A 19,885-nucleotide genomic window follows, 5' to 3' on the forward strand; every position below is an offset into this window, starting at 1 on the left:
CCCCTCTGAGACCAGCTCCAATCTACCTGCATATATCTTGCTTGTACATAGTTGTTTTTATGTTGTCTCGTCCGTTAGACTGCGAATTCCTTGAGAACAGGGATTGTCTTTTGCCTTTCTTTGTATCGCCAGTGCTTAGCACAATGCCTGCCCAGAGTAGATACTTAATAGATGCATGTTGTCATCCTTTCGGTCGTGGAACTCTGATCATAGCACTGCTGGTCCTTGGATGACAGATACACAGTTTATCGATGGGCGTGTACCTGAAGCCAAGTTAGCTTGCTCTATCCTGACCCAGTATGCTATGCTGGCATAGCCTTTGAGAATTCAGCATCCTTTCCACAGCCAAATAGGCATGTAAGTAAGGCTGAGCTGAAAGGTCCTAATTTAAAAAGAAAAGAAAAATGTCTCCTTGGAAGTCTGGTATAGGATACAAATATCTATCACACTGAAGGATCTAATTAATTGCAGAACAAAAATACTACCAGTCCCTTTGCCCATTGTAAATACATTTATTCCTATTTCCTCTCCTCCTGTACTGTGCTTAAACAGGGCTACTTACTGGAACTAGATTTTCTATTTACCTTGTCCTGATGACTTGTCAGAAACTCATCTTTGACCACACACTGTCAACATCTCAAAGTCATAGAAAATGCAAAGGATCTTACCCAGTGATTCAGTTCTTTGGTTGAATTTTAAATCCATGACGTTTGTTTGAGTGGGTTGAAAATCTCTTTGAACATGTGCTCCCATCTCTGGAGGGAAGATTAATTACTGCCGTTGCTGCTGGTTATGCCTGAAGCTTTCAGCAATGAAATGAGGGTGAAATATTTTTGGCTTTTACAGTTGGTATCTGACAAAGAAAGAGACTTTTTAAAAAAAATCCCACAAAACAAAGCTAGGTGTAATTTATAACGAGGTTACTTTATTTTCTATGTCATTTTGGGCCAAACAGCATTTGTTGTGGGTTGAGAAATGACAGAGTCAGGTGAGATGGTCTCCCCCACACACTAAGTTACCCTAATCATGCTCCACATACATTTCTGAATTAGTTCCAGCTACTTAGCATCACTGCAGGACAATTTAGACTGCCATTGTTTGAGTCTTCAGCATAGTCTCTGATGATGGATTCCTATAAAAAGCAAAAGCCATTATTTACACACAGTAGGAAAATAAACCTTCTCCCCAGCCTAATGCATGGAGATTGGGAAAGCTTTTCATTTTAGACAGTTGGAAATTTTGCATTCAAGCAGCTTTGGGGACTCTTTTAATCAATGTCCCCTGGAAAAACAAATTTAGAAGTCTGTTCTTTCAATTCTGTAGGGCTGAAATGTAAGTAAGGGTATTGTTTCTCCAAGCCTCATGGTGTGATAGTCAACATAGAGTTCTAATAAAATACAGTTAACTGGCAGCTGCTATGTCAAGGCATTTTAACAATAAGTGAATGGCCCGGATTCATAAGGAAGTGATGGTGGGGCTACAAGGGAAAGACATTTCCTTCCTGTGTTAGGGGAAAATATTCCCATTTCCAGGTGATGGAAGGTATGTTTATAACCACAGCACTCATATTTTCCTGACCAATACAGCAACTCAGTGGTGTTTTCTGGGCCATATTTCAAACCACTCCCTTAAAAAGGAATGACAGTAGATTGGGAAAATGTGAACACAAGTTGTCCTTTCTGGACAGAGTCCTCTGCACATAGGGGAAGCATTTGGGCGAAGGAGGTTGTACAGAAGGTGAGACCAGTGCTGTAGGGGGTGCACATTATCACTGGTGATGATGACATAAGGAGGACTATGTCAACTCAGGAGAGAGTCTGGAGAAGTGAAAAAAAAGGACTCAGAGGCTTGAGTGGTCTCAGTGACCAAGGGAAAGTCACTTGCTTACCTTCTATGAGAAAATCAACTCAAAGTGCTTTCCAAATCTTGAAGTGCTTTATTAATGTTATTTTTGTCATAGCTATTTTTACTAATACTGCGATTCTTTGAACCTCACTTTCCTCACAGGTGAAATGAAAGTAATATTGCCTGCCTCGTCTGTCCCATGTGATTATTATGAGGAATATATGAGACAGTGGACACAAGAGCATTTTATGAAACTGTGAAATGTTGGACCATGCAAATGCAAAGAACTGTTATCAACCAGAAGTCACTGTAATAGCCGTGCTGATGAGAGAAAGAGAACTATTTCCTCTCTATGGAGACAGTCGGTGATCCTTCACATATTTGGAGAGCTCCGATTCAGCCAGGGCACTTTGGATTTCTCCTTTCTATCCCCAATGACACAACTAGTGGGGATTACTTGATTCTGAAGCTTAGAAGCTGCCCTCATGGCCAGTCTTTCTGGGAAGGTATTGATCAATCAGTCAATCAACAGGCATCTATTAAGGGTCTACTATGTGCCAGGAACTCTACTAGGCAGTGAAAATATAAATGTAAAGAATTAAATACAGGCTCTCCTGGAGCTTACATTCTAACAGGAGAGGGAAGAGAAGTATATGTATAAACATTTATTAAGTACCTTCTATGTGCCAGACACCATGTTAGGTGCCTTACAAATGTTATCTCATTCTATCCTCACAATAACCCTACGAGGTAAGTGGTGCTATAGTCCCCATTTTACAATCAAAGAAACTGAGGCAGATGGGGTTAAGTGACTTGCCAAGACTGTCACAGCTAGTAAATGTCTGAGGCCAGATCTGAACTCTGGTCTTTCTGATTCCAAGTCCAGTGCCCTACCTAGTGTGCCACCTACCCCCACAAGGGTGTGTGCGTGTGTGTGTGTGTGTGTGTGTGTGTAGATAGATCAGCTAGATAAATGATAAATATACAGAGAGGTTAGATGGATGGATGGATGGATATTCTGTGCCTATAAAATGTATACAGAATAAATACAAATAAATACAAAGAAGTTAAATATGAAATGGTTGGGGATGAAGGGTACTAGCATTGGGAGGATCAAGAAGGTCTTCACGTGGAAAGTATTGTTTGAGTCTGTCTGGAAGGGAGGGATTCTATGAGGCACAGATGAAGAGGAAGTGCATTTCCAGGCATGGTGGACATCTAACACAAAGGCATGGAAACATAGATAGAGTGTCATTTGTGAGAAACAGAGAAGGCCAGTTGGACTGGATCACAGGGTACATAATATACAATGAGTCTAGGGTGGCAGTTGAGATTTTTGCCTGTGGGCAGACAGACTGCAGCATGGTACTGGACATAGCACAAAGACTTTTGAGGGATGATAGGAAAAAGAGGCAGGGCTGAGATGGCCTCCCCATCACTTCTTCCCCCACTCCCTACCCACACTTTGGAACCTCTTGGCTGGCCACCAGAATAAGCCTCCTCAGGGACAGCGAATCATTTGGACTAGCTGTACGAACTAGATGTGAAATTTAGGCCTAGTACAATGCAGTATTTCTCACACTTCGTTGGGGGGGGTGGAGGGAAGAGGGTGGACTCCCCCAGGAGGTTTGTGGGAAATCTTAAATGAGTTATTGAAGGGCTCTACCAGAGTATAAAATTGCAAGACTCCAAACAGCTGTTGGAAGGCAATCTCCTTCAGCCCTTGGGCCCTTTCCCAGTATTTTCATCCCCCCACCCCCACCCCACCCAGTTTTCAAGAATCAAACAGAGCTGGTTGTAGGCAAAGTAGCAAAGTTGATGGTTTAACTACATTGTGCCCAGCCTCCCCTTTTTGGCCATTCTCCCCCTGCTTCTGCCACCTCTCACTAGTTTTAGTACCTAGGACCTTTCTCTTTGCCACAATCTACTAACACGAAAGGCTATGCTCTCAGCCATTAATGCATTAGTACAAATTCAGGTCAGTGTGTTGACTTCCCCAAGGAGATCAGAGATCTAGAACTTTAAAGGACTTTGGAGATCATCTAATCCAACTGTTACAGATGAGAAAACTGAAGTTAGGTTACCCCTTAAGCCATGACTGCCACAATTCATAGTGTCTGGTTTGTGGTTTCTGTGACCCTTCTTTGGAAACTGCAAACCCTGTCCTTCCTCTGGGGAATGCAAATGAATTTATATTGCTGGCTAGAAAGTGTATACATGGATATACATATTTATGCAAAGCCATATTCATCATTGAAGCCTTTTCTTCCATATTAGGATCTTTGTGCATTGGAGGTTTATTTCTTCCCTCTGCTGTACGATTGGAGTTATCATTCATGTGTATAATCCCAAGGGAAAAATTTTAAGTCCCTTTTTCAGAGAGGCTTTGGTTCCCACTTGCCTAAGGCTGTCCTCCTGGTAATGACTAGGCAATAGAGATTCACAGCTCTCTGGGAAGACTCACACCATATTAACTGGCTGCTACCTTATAGACCTTTGTTGTTGTTGTTCAGTCTTTTCAGTTGTGTCACACTCTCTGTGACCCCATTTGGGGTTTTCTTGGCAAAGATACTGGAGTGGTTTGCCATTTCCTTCTCCAGCTCATTTTACAGATGAGGAAGAGCCTCATAGCTCTTGGGATCATAGATTAGTTCCTCCATACCCCCTTGTTAGCCAACCCCTGGTGGAGAGTTGAAGATTCCAAACATATGATTCTCAACTCCCTCAATCAGTTACAAACCTCAAATATTCCAAAGAGTAGATTTGGAAGAAGAGGTCCTAGAAAACACCTTGCTTGCCTCCTGAACCCCCTCCCACAACCTAGCCCATTTCAGAGGTGAGACATTTTCTATATAGAAAAGGAAAGCTGGAAATCTGTCTTGTGAACTGCCATAGCACCACCCCAATCTAGTTGCAAAATTGAAGGACCCCAGAACCTTCTTCCAATTGCTAGCCCTCCTGAGGCCTCAATTAGCCACACAGAATAGCTATTTATATACCACATTTGGTCAAGGATATGTATGGGTTTCTCCTTAACATATGATCACTCATTTGGAGCGTTCTTTGCTGCCATATGTAGAGTTGAAATGGGTAGGGGAAACTGAAGAGCTCTTCTCATTTTAAAATGCCTAGAATCATATGATGAGGTGTGAGTGGCCCTGATGGAGGCCTAGCAAGTTAAATGATCTGCTCAAGGCCACACAGATCCTCTCATTCTAAATTCATAGATCATTGGCATTTGTATGCAACCCGAGTCCTAAAGCCCAATGGTATGGGATCTTCTCCTCATTGGTGGAAGTCAATGCCTACACCTGGGTGAGGATGAGAGCTTGTGAGAGAGGGAGAGAGGAGAGCTATTCAATTTTCTTTAGGTCTTTGGACATACTTTGAATTTCTTCAGGCTTTGGGTACTTCTGATTTCCAGCTTCAAGAGAAAACAAAGAAAAGGCCAATCCCACTCCAGCTTAACTAAAGGAAAAGATGGTAGGGAGAAGCCAGTGTGAGAGGAGCTGGCAATGTCCATCATGTTCCTATCCCCAGCTTGCTATACTAGGGACTCCAGGGAACTTCCCCTTGCATGAGATCTGGGAGTCTCTTAGTTTACCTCTCTTAATGGGAGAGTTCCTCTTCTCTCTATTGTCTGGCATATATACACTCCTATGTATACTTTCTCTGATTCCTGTCTGACTGTAATTTAGATGTGTGGGTTTCTTTGCTAAGTGCTATGTGTTTTCATTGTGGAATTGGTATTTAGTGGGGAAGGAGTCAAGCCTTGTGTATAAATCTTGATGTACTGATTCCCCAATTAATGACTAGCAATCAGAAATTTAGCTTGAATATGAACATATTCTCTAGACTAACAATATTTAAGGGAACAGATAGAATTCTAGCCTGTTATCATTTCTGTCTGAGGGGAATAGAGTAGCCTGGGGCACAACCTTCTGTTTCCTCTCCTGGCAGGAAATAAAGTGTCCCTTGGAGAAAGGTGGGAAGAAAAGGGACTAGAGATGTGTATTCTGCCTCCCTTCGAACCACAAAAATGATCCTCCTGTTCCTCTCCCGTGCTACATTTAGGAGAAACTCTTGCAACACGTATTTTAAAACTTACCATTAATTATGGAAATTAAAGGCTTTGTGCCCTGTCAAAGGAATGCAGGAATCACTAAGCCAGTCCAACCAAACTGGCCCACTAAGATGTTACCCAGATTTGGCATCCTATCTCCTGTTTCTGCACCTTAACATAGGACACCCCTCTAATTGTCCTTGATGTCTGCCTCTGCCTTTTAGAATCCCAGCTTCCTTAAAGGTGCAGCTATGGAAGGAAGGAAGGAAGGAAGGAAGGAAGGAAGGAAGGAAGGAAGGAAGGAAGGGAGGGAGGGAGGGAGGGAGGGAGGGAGGGAGGGAGGGAGGGAAGAAGGAAGGAAGGAAGGAAGGAAGGAAGGAAGGAAGGAAGGGAGGGAGGGAGGAGGAGGGAGGGAGGGAGGGGGAGGAAAGGAAGGAAGGAAGGAAGGAAGGAAGGAAGGAAGGAAGGAAGGAAGGAAGGAAGGGAGGGAGGAGGGAGGGAAGGAGGATGAAAGGAGAAAGGGCAGAAGAAAGTGATGGAGGGAAGAAGGAAAGGAGGAGGAAGGAAGGAAAGAAGAAGGCAAGAAAAGAGGAAAGGAAGAAAGGGAGGGAGGAATGAAGGCAGGAAGGATGGGAGGGAAGAAAGAAGGAGGAAAGGAAGGAAGAAAGGGAGGGAAGGGAGCACGAAGGGAGGGAGGGAGAGAGAGAGGAAGGAAAGAAAGAAGAGAGGGTGGGAGGGAGGAAAGAAGGAAGAGAAAGGAGGGAAGAAGCATTTATTAAGCACTTACTATGTGCCAAGTACTATGCTAAATGCTGAGAACATAAATAAGAGAAAAAAAGAAAAACAATTCCTATCCTCGAGAAACTTACATTCTAGTGGGGAGAAGGAGAGGAGAGGAAAGGGCCCGGTGAGGGGACATGGTTTTGAAATCCAGAAAATCACGAACAGAAGAATGAAGGCAGGCTGGCATGGGCCCTTCCATAAAATGGAGGCTCCTAGAGGAGCTCACCAATGGGAGGAAGGGGTTGGCCTTGCAGAGGGTGTTCCAAGGTGACTGGGCCAGAGGGAAGGTAGACTGTTCCAGGGCAAGGAGGTCCCAGGCTTTGAGAGACGCTCCAAAACAAGTCAGCAGTAGAGAAGGCATAGTTTGGAATCCAGAAATTCAGGAACAGGACCTGGAGGAGAATTGAAGGACTTAATTTGCTCTATATTCCAGCTAAATTGAACTACCCAATGTTCTCTGAACTGAGCTTTCTTGTAGCTGATTTTTATCATACTATTCCCTTCACTGTATTCCTTTGCATTCTCCAGTTCAAATCCCACTATCTACTGGGGCCTCTTTAACATGCCTCCTCCTCCATGAAGCTTTCCCAGATAACCTCAGTTCCTCTACACCTTGTTTATGAACTTACCACATTCTACTTTGTGCTACATTTATTCAGGAGAATATTTTTTTCTTCCTAAGGCCTTAGAAAGTTAATTACCACGATGGTGAGGATTTTTGTTTTCTCCTCATCTTTATATTTATCTTAGCACCTAGCACAGTGCCCTGTACACAGTAGATATTTAATATATCTGAGTGAATGAAACATTGCTATGTTAGGATCATAGCTCAAGAGCTGCAAGACACCTCAGAGTAGTCTAAACCCTTAATATTATAGATGAGGAAACTGTAACAGGTAGAGATTGAGCTAGAATATGAACTCATGTGACTCCAAACAAAGCCCTCTTCCCCTATACCAAAAGATGCCTCATACTGTTAGTTGGGTCAATACCCCCTCTGGAACAACACCTCTCCTGTAATTCTGATTAAGTGAGCTCAGTTCCCACTTCCAAATTGGCACCTAGAGCTCCTTGTCCAGGCTTCATACCTGATCTCCCCATTTTATTTTCCTGCTTTTTTCTTAAAAAAGAAGTATCTGTAGAATAATGGCTAGAGAGCTGGCTTTGGAGCCAGGAAAACATGACTTCAAGTCCTGACACATACTGGCTGTTTGACCCTGGCCAACTCACTTCTCCTCTCTCAGTGTTCCAGGCAGCTCTCTTCTTGCAGAGAAGGTGCAGGTATGCACTGATAGACAGGGTGTTTTTTTTTTCTATCTGGGAGTTCCATTTCTTATCAATGAAATCACAGCCCCCGTCCCTGGCCCTATAAACAGTGAAAAAGATTATACAAAAGATGAAGAAAATCACTATCTTCAATGACATCACCATTTGGCTCTGCCCTAAGAACGTGGATAGAGAGCTGGGTGTTGGAGTCAAGATCTGAATTCAAATTTTGCCTCAGATACTAGTGTGACCCTAGGCAAATTATTTAACTTCTTTCAGACTCTCACCTACAAATTAAAGGGTTTGTACTCAATAGCCCCTAAGGTCCCTTCTGATTCTAAATCTATGATGTTGGATCTTTTCCTTCCCAAAACTATCACAATGGGGACCCCACTAATACAGGGAGGTCCCAGACACCCTCCCTTTTATTCAATGGTCAACTTCTTGCCAATTGCCTTACCGTTATTATTACTATGCTTTACTAGTGAGCCAACACCACCCCACCCATTTCTGATTCTGGGGCCATAATCAGATCAATACAACATTCCTCTTGGGAGTCTGCTCATCTCTCAATCTCTTCACCAACCTGGTAAGTTTCCAAACCAAAATACTCTTCCCAATACAATACTCTCCTAACTGTACTGTCTTCCTCTATTAGAATGAAAGCTTCTGGAGGGTAGGACAGGTCTTCTGTTGTTGCTGTATGTGTTGGGTTTTTTTTTTATATTCCTAGTGCTTAGCACAGTGCTTAGTATATAGTAAGTGTTTCACAAGTATTCATTCATTCATTCATAAGTTTAGAACTTTAGAATTCATATAGTTCAATCCCCTCATTTTACAGATAAAGAAAATGATGCCCAGACAATTAAACAACTTTCCTAAGGTCACACAGGCAGTAAATGGAAAAAATCAAAATTTGAACTCAGTTCCGGAGACTGGACCTGGTCCTGGACCAACACTCTTTTCCCTATAATGTAATTAACATCTAAGTAGGAGCAAAGCAAAACTGTCCAGTGGCAGTAACTGAGTTATACATCTCAGGTAGGAAATCACAACAGAAATGACCACCTGAAAAAAAGGGTCATTCAAAGCTGCATTTAGATTTAATTGCTCCAGAAATTAGGAAATTGTAGCTTCTTGTCTTATTATATGTATGCCTTTTAAAACTTTTTGTAAGACTCCTAGGGGACTGCTGCAAGCATTCATCAGGGCTGCAAGCAACAGAGACAGCCTGATTTCCTGCCCTCATGGCTCCATTTTAAGTGTAAGGCTTCATTTTTAACACCCACTGAGTGTGCCAGAGAGATTCTATATGACCTGAATAAGGTCACTCATATTTGATGAATCCTCCTCTCTGAGCACAATAGTGGAGACTTCTGAGTAGGAAACATGACCCAAGTCATGCATGTTAAGGGAATAGTTTGTTACTACAAATACAGTTATGCCTTCCACGTTGTGACTTTTCCCATCACAGCTTCCATATGTTGTGGGTCCACATAAAAAAATTAAATGGGAGTTTTTTGGGAGTTTTGCAGAAGCCACAGATGATGCATGAAGACCAGAAACATAGAAAGTTTAGAAACTCAGAAATGCACAAAATATTTGTACAGTATTATATAATATCTTATTGTATTATATAATATATTATATAATAATAATTAATAATATTGTATGATAATATATTACATATTATATATCTTATTGTATTATATAATATATTATATAATATTGCTAATTAATAATATAATATGTATAATAATGTAACATATTACATATTATATAATAAAATATCAATTTCTTTTTAAGGTTAAAATAAGTAAAAAAGTTAAAGTTTATGAAAAGAACGTGAAAGCCAACAGACAACACACAGAGGCTAGAAATGCAGAGATATCTTAGAAAGTTTAGCAATTCATTAATCCATAAAATGTACATGCTGCTATGTATAATGTTACCCATACAGTATGTATTTTACTATTTAATAACATAAATGAACAGCTACCTTTTTTTCCCTTAAATTAAATTTATAGCACAAGAAGTGCAATTCTACACCCTGGTTTGGGGATGCCAAGCATGTTCACGACAATCTCTCAGGTGACATTTCGAGGTGATCTTTGTACCTCGAGTTTTTTGTATCATTTGTTGTTTGAATTGCAAAGGGAAGGCCAAAAATTTGTATGTGGATTTCCCAGATCGTAGGGGTCACCACACCCCTAACCTCCAGAAAGGAAGGAATAACCATTTTAAATGGAATATTAAGTTTCCAGGACAAGATTTTATTATCATTATTATTATTTGGCAGTAAAGTTCAGTGGAGAGAGGATTGAATCAAATCCTGTCTCTGTCATTTGCTACCTGTGACTTTGATCCCTTTAACTCTCTGGACCTCCATTTTTCCATCTGTAAAATAAGAGGGTGGTGACAGATGACTTCTAAAGTCTCTTTCAGCTCTGATCCATGATCCTAACCTGAACAGATAACTGTCTCCTTGTCCTCTTGTTGTTGTTCAGTCATTTCAGTCATATCTGACTCTTTGTGACAACATATGGGCTGTGTTTTGGGGGTTGTTTGTTTTTTTTTTGCAAAGATACTGGAGTGGTTTGACATTTTCTTCTCCAGCTCATTTTACAGATGAGGAAACTGAGGCAAACAGAGTTAAGTGACTTGTCCAGGGTTACACAGCTAGTAAGTGTCTGAGGCTGGATTTGAACTCAGGAAGATGAGTCTTAGCACTTCTAAATTCCTTGTCTTCAGTTTTTTCCTGTAATTGCTGATTACCCTGCTCTAGTCAACAAATGTTCACTGCTAATACCTCATGTGACAATGAAATTAATTTTGCATTAGATGTCACTGTCGGCTTCTTACTCTTCTCTGCTCACAGCCATGCCCTCTGCCCATCCTTCACTCTTTGCTCATAATTTCACACTTCTGGCTGGGCAGGGCCTAAAACAGAAGAAAGCAGAGTTGAGGCCTCATGGAAAGAATGATGGAGCTGATTGTTGATGGTAGAATGGAGGAGGATCAGAAGTGGGCTGTAGTTGGTGTTAGAAACCAGTTAGGAAATTCAGCAACCCTGCAAATGGGATGGGTGTCCCCAACTCTAGAAACCCAGACTGGAAGTCAAAGGATTCATTGGATTTTGAATCGGAAAGGACCTTGAAGATCATAAAGAATGTTTATTGATTGATTAATCAATCAATCATGTGATAAAGCTTCCTAATTTTTTTAATGGAAGAGGAAACTAGGGGCCAAAGAGGTATGATGACTTGCCCAAGGCCACACAACTAGCAGTAGAAAGCAGAATTTGAACCCAGGTGTCCTGACTATAGACTGGTGCCCTTTAAGGCTGTGTAGTAAGCCTTGGCCTGTTTGCTGGGATCTTGATGAGCAGTGTACTCTGATTCCTATTTCTAGGGTCTCCAGAGCTGAGAGGGAAGCATTTTGGCTTACTGTCTCTCTTCTTTATTCTTCTCCCTCCTTCTCTCGGTTTCCCCTTCCATCTACCCCATGAACCAATGCCTTCTGGCTTTCCAAAGTCCCACCAAGGGCTACCCTCCCCCACAGTACCCCAAACCCTAATATTACTCCTCCCATCCACTTATAGAATGCTGTTGTCCCATGATGGGGATCCTTTAGTCCCTGCATGTAGGTGGCCACCGCTTCTGCCTACGCTTATGACTGCCACTGATTGTCATCAGATCCTCCAAAAGCCCAGCCCACCTGGTCCCATCTCTCTGTAACAGTTTGTTACTACCTCCATTCACAATTTCTAGGGGCTTATTTGATACAGTCCAGACAGAATGGGTCTCAGGAAGGAAGATGAGAAGCAGCTGAATGTGGGCCTTTCATCTCTAGCTGAGAACTTTTTATTTTCTGGGGGAGCTAGGAATTCTTAGCAAACAGAAGACTTAAGGTAGATAAAGGACCATGGGGTGAGTGAATCAACCAATCAATATCCATTCATTAAGGGCTTACCATGTGACAGACATTGGGCTAAGTTCTGGGGAATCAAACAGAAAATTGAGATGGTTCTTGTTCTCAAGGATCTCAATTCTAATTGGAGGGAGGGGACACAAACAGAAGGGTGCAGCTTCAGGCCTGGTGTTCCTTAGGATGCTGCAGCAAAGCGGATGGCAATGCCCAGGATGCCTCTGGCACAGCTGCACTGTAGCCGTAAGGACTGGCCATGCAAAGAGACTTCAACAGCAGAGGTGATGAACTTGCTTGGAGGGTGGGAGCTTGAGAACACAGCTGTCAGGCATCTGGTAAGGTCCAATGGTCAGAGATCTTATTGGACCAATTGTCATGAGTAACTCTGCTCAGTGAATCAGTTCAAGCTTCTGGAGGGTCTTAAACCTATTATAGTCAGGAATTAGAGGGTGAAACCTCATTATGGAATGGAGCAAGAACTCTGGGCTCCTTCCTATGTGGTGGGGTTGGGAAAATTGGTGTCCAGCCGAAGGAGAGAAAAAGGAGAGAGAAAGGGAAATTCCATTGGGATCCGGGCAGGGTTGGGCTGGTTCCATGCCCTCTGAAACCCCAGTTTATCTACTCTGCACCTTCAGTACCTAATAAAATATAGGATAGAGTGAGGGAAGACCTCTAAGCAGCCTAGTCTGCTCTATACTCTTTATTGTTGGGTGGGATCCAGGTAGAAGGGACTTCATCTAGTCCAACCCTTTCATTTTATAGATGACATGGTAGCCATCTTCATGTATTTGAAGGACGGTCCTATGGAAAGGGAATTAGTCCCATTCTGTTTGGTCTCAGGGAGTGGAAGAACTAGACCAACAGGGAAAAGTTACAGAAAACTGATTTTAGCTCCATGGAAGAAAGAATTTCTTAATAATGGAACATGTTCCTAGCAGAATGGAACGCCTTGAAATATAGTCAGTTAGTGAAGGCTGGATGGCCACTTGCAAGGTGCAGTGGGGATTTATGTGCAGATTGGATTAGGCAGCCCCTGAGGGTCCTTCCAGTTGTCCCTGAGGATGATAAAGATTATCATAGCAGCTCACCTTTGCAGGCAAAGTTAAGTGACTTGCCCAGGATCACGTGGCTAGTAAGTGCCTGAGGCTCGATTTGAACTGGATCCTTCTGACTCCAGGGCTGGGGCTCTATCTACTGCACCACCTAGCTGCCCCAGTAGCTCACATTTTTATAGTGCTTTTCAGGTTACAAAGTGCTTTCTGCACAACAGTCCTATAGGTTATTTTCACATGACTATCCCCATTTTACCCTGTTCGTGGTTCCCTGTACAAGACATTCCATCTCAAGGCTTACATGAATGCCATGCCTTTGCACCCCATGCCTAGAATGCTTTCCTTCTTCATCTCTAGCTAGAAATCTCTAGCTGTTTTCAGGGCTCAGATCTACTACCACCTCCTACATGAGACCCTTTCCAACCACCGTAGCTATTACTGATTCCTGCCTCTATCCTTCCTCCAACTCCTATCCTTGGCTTCAAATCATGCTATTTGCCTTACACTGCTTTCTATTATTTATTTGCATGTATGCTCTTTCCCCCCAGTATAAGGTAAACTCCTTAAAAACAGGGCCTATTGCTAGGGTTTTGTTTTGTTTTGTTTTGTTTTCCTTCTATCTCCATTGCTTAACATAACACATGGTATACATTAAGCACTTTATAAATGCATGTTGAATTGATTTGGATATTTTCTTTCTTATCAACTTTTGCATGAAGAGTAAGCCAGATAACTCAATATGCTAATGCATAATTGCCCTTCCTGGCACATGGAAGTACTTTGTCCCTGAGTTCAATGAGCTTCCATATCATCAATCAATCAATATTTATTAAGTGCCTACTATGTACCATGCCCTGTGTTAAGTGTTGAGAACACAAAAAGAGGCAAAAGAGTAAGTCCCTGCCCTCAAGGAGCCCACAATCTAATGGGGGAGATATCATGCAAACAAACTATCTTCAGGGTAAATTTAAAGAATAAGCCAGAGAAGGAAGGCACTGGAATTAAGAGGGGATGGGGAAAGGCTTCCTGCAGAAGGTGGGGCTTTAGTTTAGACTTCAAGGAAGCCGAGGAAATCAGTAGGCAAAACTGAAGGAGAGCATTCCAGGCATGGAGGACAGACAGAGAAAATCCCAAAGCTGAGAAACAGAGGGTCTTATACATGAAACAGCAAGTGTCTCTGAATTGAAGAGTGCATGTCAAGGAGTAAAGTATAAGAATATTGGAAAAGTAGGATGGGGCTAGGTTACGAAGGGTTTTCAATGTCAAACAGATCATTTGGCATTTGATCCTGGAGGCAATAAGGAGCCAGTAGAGTTTACTGAGTAAAGGGGTAACATGGTCAGATCTGCACTTTTGGAAAACACTTTGGTGGTTAGGAAGAATGTATTGGAGTGGGTTGAAATTTGAGGTGGGCAGACCCACCAACAGGCTATTGCAATAATACAGGCATAAGGTGATGAGGGGTTTGCCCTAGAATAGTGGCAATGTCAAAGAAGAGTAAGGGGAGTATATTTGAGAGATGTTGGAAAGGTGAAATTGACAGGCACTGGTGACAGATTGGATATGGGGTTGGGAGGGAAGGGTGAGAGATGATAAATAGTCTAGAATAGCTCTTAGGTTGAGAGCCTGAGAGACTAGGAGGATGGTGGTGTCCCTATAGTGATAGGGAAGATAGGAACTGGGAAAGACTGGGGGAAAGGTAATGAGTTCTGACTTGATCATATTTAGTTTAAGAGGTCTGTTAGACATTCAATTTGAGATGTCTAAAGGGCAGTTGGAGATGCGAGACTGGAGGTTAGCAGGAAGGATGGGATAAGATATGTAGATTTGAGAATCATCAACAAAGAGATGGTTATTAAATCATGGGAGCTGATGAGATCACCAAATGAAGAAGTGTACAGGGACAAGAGAAGAAAGCCTAAGATAGAACTCTATAGGATGCCTACTGTTAGAGGATGTGATCTAGGTGAGGGATGTAGAAGAGAAGAGATGAGAAGGAGGAGTCAGATAAATAGAAGAACCAAGAGAGAGTGATGTTGCTGAAAACCTAGACAGAAGAGAGTATGAAGGAGAGGATAATCAAAGTGTCAAAGGCTACCGAATGGTCAAGGAGAATGAGGACTGAGAAAAGGTCTTTGGATTTGGCAACTAAGAGATCATTGGTAACTTTGGAGAAAGTAGTTTCAGTGGAATGATAAGGTTCGAGGGAAGATTGTAAAGGGTTAAGAAGAGAGTAAGAGAAGAGAAAGTGAAGGCACTTAATAGATGGCCTTTTCAAGTTTAACTACAAAGGGCAGAAGAGATAATGGATGATAGTGGGGATAGAAGGATCAAGAGGTTGTTTTTGTTTTTGTTTTTTCCAGATGAGGGAGTGATCAGCATGTGTGTAGGCAGTAGAAAATAGGCCGGTGAAAAGGGAGATAGTGAAAATAAGTGATAGAGTAGGAGTAACAGAAGGGGAAATCTATTGGAGGAGATGGGATGGAATGGGAGCACTTGAGCAGGTAGAGGGGTCAGCCTAGTATGGAGTAAGGCTATGAGACAAGGGTAAAAAGAGATAGTTGCAAAAGGTATATTAGTGATATGGGATGAGGAAAAGGGAAGAAGAGGGAGCTCATGGTGAATGGCTTCATTTTCTTCTGTAAAATATGAGGCAAAGTTCCTAGCTAAGAGGGTAGAAGAGAAGGAGTCATGGGGGATGATGAATAAGTTTTGGATGATGACCCATAGAATCCCTGGGATATAAGGGGAATGACCAGGTATGATAATGCTCATTATTGAGTGGTGGGCACCACTCTTCTTTTCAAAGGTGGCTGGAGATTGGACTGGAGTCAAATGCGGTATGAGATGAGAAGCATAAAGGCAGATGATTGGGTGGGAGGCCCAGCTTCACTACTCCTCTGCCCTCTGAAGAGTAGATATTAGGCAAGAAAGGTCATAGCAGAAGATGGGAAGTTGAACCTGCACAGCAGAACAAAGAAGTTTCATTTCTCACCAACTTTCCTCTTCCTCTTCCCTCAAGGGACAGGCTCAGCAGAAGATGGAAGACCTGAGGTCAAAGGGAAGGTTGTTTCTCTTTGCGCCAGAGGTTCTCCACATCCCAAATGGGAGATTGGGCTGGAAGCGATATCATCAAATGTATTTTCAAAATTCCCCTGAAAAATGTATAAGGAAAAGGTATAATTATTATATAATAACAAGATGCTAAATGAGTCTCAGGGAGTTTGAATGATTTGATATAGGTCACACAGCTAGCCACAAGCAAATTTAAGGCTAAGATACCATTCTCTCAGTAGTCCGATCTTGGTATTAGGCCACCTCTCTTTGCATGTTGAAGTATTTGAATGTCATTTGCTAAAGAATGTACTATTTGTGACCATTTTCAATATTTCAAGAGATGATCATCAAGGGAAAAGTTGGAAAGGTACATATATACACATGTATATCTATATGCATATGTGCAAGCATATAAGTACACTTACATATGTGCATATATATGTGTGTGTATACATTTCCAACTTTTCCCTTGGTGGCATCTCTTAAAATATTGAAAGTGATCATATATCTATAGACAATGACCTACAGGGGTCATTACTGTTTTCCAACTTTTCTCTCAGTGATATATATGTACACACACACACACACGCACGCACGCACACACACACACATACACACACACATATTAGTTATTTTTTAAAAAAAGGAAACAGAGTGAGTACCCATCTATTGGGGAATGACTGAACAAATTGTGGTATAAGAATTCGATGAACTATTATTGTGCTATAAAAACAACAAATATAATAATTATAATAATAATAATAATAATAATAATGATAATAATATTTATAAACTGCTTTTAAATTTCCTAATTGCTTTACATGGATCTTATTTAAGGCTTGCAACAGTCCTAAGGTGTAGATCTCACATTTGGCAGATGAGGAAACTGATGTTCATAAATTAAATAATTTGCCAATGTCAAACAAATAATAAGTCCCAAAGGTTGGATTTGAACATAGGCCTTCCTAACCCCACTATGCCTGCCCACTGACTCTCATATATGAAAAATTCAAAGAAATTTGGGAAGACTTATATGAACTAATGCAAAAGAAATAAGCAGAGCCAAAAGAACAATTTACACAATGACACCACAATCATAAAGGAAAATAAGACTGAAATATATCAGAATTCTGATAAATTCAATGGTGACCAATCTTGACTTCCAAGGACTGACAATGAGATACACCTTCCTCATATTAGTGGAAAGGTGGTAGACTATAGGTGTGGAGTGAAGCATACAATGTTGATTTGTTTTGCTTAGTTATAGGTTTGTTTTGCTTTATTTTTTTATAAGGAAGAGTTGGGAGTATCTTTAGGAAAGAAAAATGATAAAGAAGGTCATCAATAACATTTTTGTTCAGGAGAAAAAGACATTTATTTTATTAAAAAACCCAAACTTATTAGAATCCATAGCTTCCCAGTAGTGGTCAAAGTATTTGAACAAATAGTTCTCAGATGGAGAATTCAAGTTATCAGCAACCGTATGAAAAATGCACCGAACAACTAATAATAAGAAAAATGCAAATTAAAAAAACCTCAGATGATCAAATTGGCAAAGATGCCCAAAGAGGAAGATAGCAATCGTTGGAAGGCTTGTGAGTGGATATACTTTTAGTTGAACTGTGAATTCTTTTCAACCATTCTGGATAACAGTTTAAAACAATATACAAAAGTCATTATATTGTACATAACCTTTGGACCCAGCAGTAATGCTATTAGAATGTACCATAGGAAGGTCAAGTACAAAGGGAAAGGATCCATATGTACAAGAATGTTTTTAGCAGCACTTTTTTTGGTCAGGAAGCTTTCATCATCAATTTTATTTTATTTTTAATTTATATATAAAACAAGTGTTTCCATAACATAGTACAATAGCAGCACATTTTAATGTAGCAAAGAACTGTAAACAAAACAGGTGCCCAACAATTGGGGCATAACTAAATTAATTGTGAATCATAGATTTATAGCAAAAAAGGGAAAGGAAATTCGGGGTCATTTAGTTCAGCTCTATCATTTTACACATGAGGAAAACTGTAGCCTGCGAAGATGAAGGGACTTACTCAAAGTCATACAAGCAGTAAGCATCCAAGATGGCATTTGAATTCAGGTCCTTTGATTTTAGGAACTAAATTCTCTTTCTCCTGTACTACTTTGCTACTGTCAGAGTTACATGAAGATAATGGAATTTTAGCACATCCTATGAAATAATGAATATGATCAATATAGAAAAATATGGAAACATTTGTATAAACTTGTATAAAACTTGATGGAGAATGAAATGAGCAGAACTTGGAGAACAGTCTCTACAATGACCACAAAAATAGGGTGAAGGGAAAGAACTTTGAAAGAACTCAGTGCCTTGACCAAAACAGAGATCAAGTATGAGTTCACAAGTCTAGGGATGATGCATCCCACCTCTTAGCCAAAAGAGGTGAACAGGCTAGAGGTACAGAATCCCATGTGAATTTTCAGAAAAGACCAGTGGATTGTTCTGTTTTCCTTCACTAAACATAATTGTTAAAAGGAGGAGGGCAGAGAGAGGTGAGTTAGTGGGGGGTGGTCATCTTGGGGAAAATACAGCACTGATAAAACATTTTTAATTGCACAGATTAAAAAAGGAAAAGAATCCAAGCAACTTGGAAACATAACTGATAATATATGCTATTTTTAACAGTATCAAAGGAGACTCTACAAGCTTCCTTAGGTTCCTAAAGTGGAATATTGGAGAGGATATGAGATTTGGAAAGGCATCACGGTGCAGTGGGAAGAGTACTGGAAACTGGGTTCTAATCCCAGCTTGGACACCAACTTCCTTCCTGTCTTCCATTCCTCATCTATGAAAAGAAGGGTTTGGACAGAAACTATACTCAGAAGCATAGCTTCTGAGGCTCCTTCCAGTTCTAAATCTACGTTCCTTTGATCCTCTTGCTTACTACCTATGGGTCACACGGTAAATGACTTCATTTTTCTGTACCTCTGCTTACTCACATGTAGTATAGGAGATTGAATGAGATGTTCCCCAAGATTCTTTGCAATACTCAGTTTTACGGGTTCTAACAAATGATTGAAAAATATTCAGGGGCAGTTAGGTGGTGCAGTGGATAGAGCACTGGCACTGGAGCCAGGAGGATCTGAGTTCAAATCCGGCCTCAGACACATAACACTCACTAGCTGTGTGACCATAGGCAAGTCACTTAACCCCCCCAAAAAAAAAGAAAGAAAAGAAAAATATTCAGCATTGGAAAAGTCTTTTCTATAGGTAGCCTAGTCCATACTACAGCTGCTCTTTTTTTTTCTTACTGTGTCTTCAGCAGAGATAGAGAAAAATTAGTTTATCTCTTCTGTAAAATAGCCCTCAGAAACTTGAAACCAGGGGTGTGCTGGAGACAGCTCTTCTAGATTCTAGAAAGCCAATTACTAAATTTCTAGTGTGAGTTTTTACATCTTAGAATCAGGGCTTGATGTATTGTTTTCTTAATTGTTGACTTAATAAAATGATGGAGAAAATGTGAATGCAGATTATACTTAAAAGTGAGTGGTGTGCAGAGTTGTTCCCCTCCTCCCCCAGAGAGCCAGTTGTTAAATATTTACTGGTACAGCTTGAAACAGGTATTGCTTGAAACCCTTAAAAAGACACATTACAATAGAAAAAAACACTGGGTTTGAATCCTAGCTCTCAACTCCCTGTGTCACCTTGGGAAAGTCATTTTACATTTCTAGGCTCCATTTTCTCCATCTTTAAAGGTGAGGGGATTAGTCTAGGAGATATATAAAATCACTTTTAGCTCTAAAATGTTCTGATCCTATGCAATTGCCCTTTAGTACAAGATGGATAGACGGTATCATGGAAACAGTGAACATGAACCTGGACAGACTTTGAGAAATAACAGAG

General features: G+C 41.0%; 1 long non-coding RNA gene across 4 annotated transcripts in view; it reads right to left on the reverse strand.

The window, feature by feature from the left end:
* Positions 1 to 903: 903 nt before the first annotated feature.
* LOC110211638 (uncharacterized) overlaps positions 904 to 19,885 on the reverse strand; it is a 123,903-nt gene continuing 104,921 nt past the window's right edge. For 2 of the 4 annotated variants that reach the window (XR_002325452.2, XR_002325451.2), the window contains 4 exons: positions 15,932 to 16,091; positions 10,767 to 10,897; positions 6,778 to 7,083; positions 904 to 1,132 (listed from right to left, as the gene is read on the reverse strand). This is a non-coding gene — a long non-coding RNA (uncharacterized LOC110211638). Of the gene's footprint in view, positions 1,133 to 6,777; positions 7,084 to 7,921; positions 8,058 to 10,766; positions 10,898 to 15,931; positions 16,092 to 19,885 lie in introns of all 4 variants that reach the window. The other 2 variants (XR_013483040.1, XR_002325453.2) reach the window with 2 other exon arrangements.

Source organism: Phascolarctos cinereus, unplaced genomic scaffold (assembly GCF_003287225.1).
Source record: "Phascolarctos cinereus isolate Bilbo 61053 unplaced genomic scaffold, phaCin_HiC Scaffold_726;HRSCAF=1367, whole genome shotgun sequence".
Taxonomy (NCBI): domain Eukaryota; kingdom Metazoa; phylum Chordata; class Mammalia; order Diprotodontia; family Phascolarctidae; genus Phascolarctos; species Phascolarctos cinereus.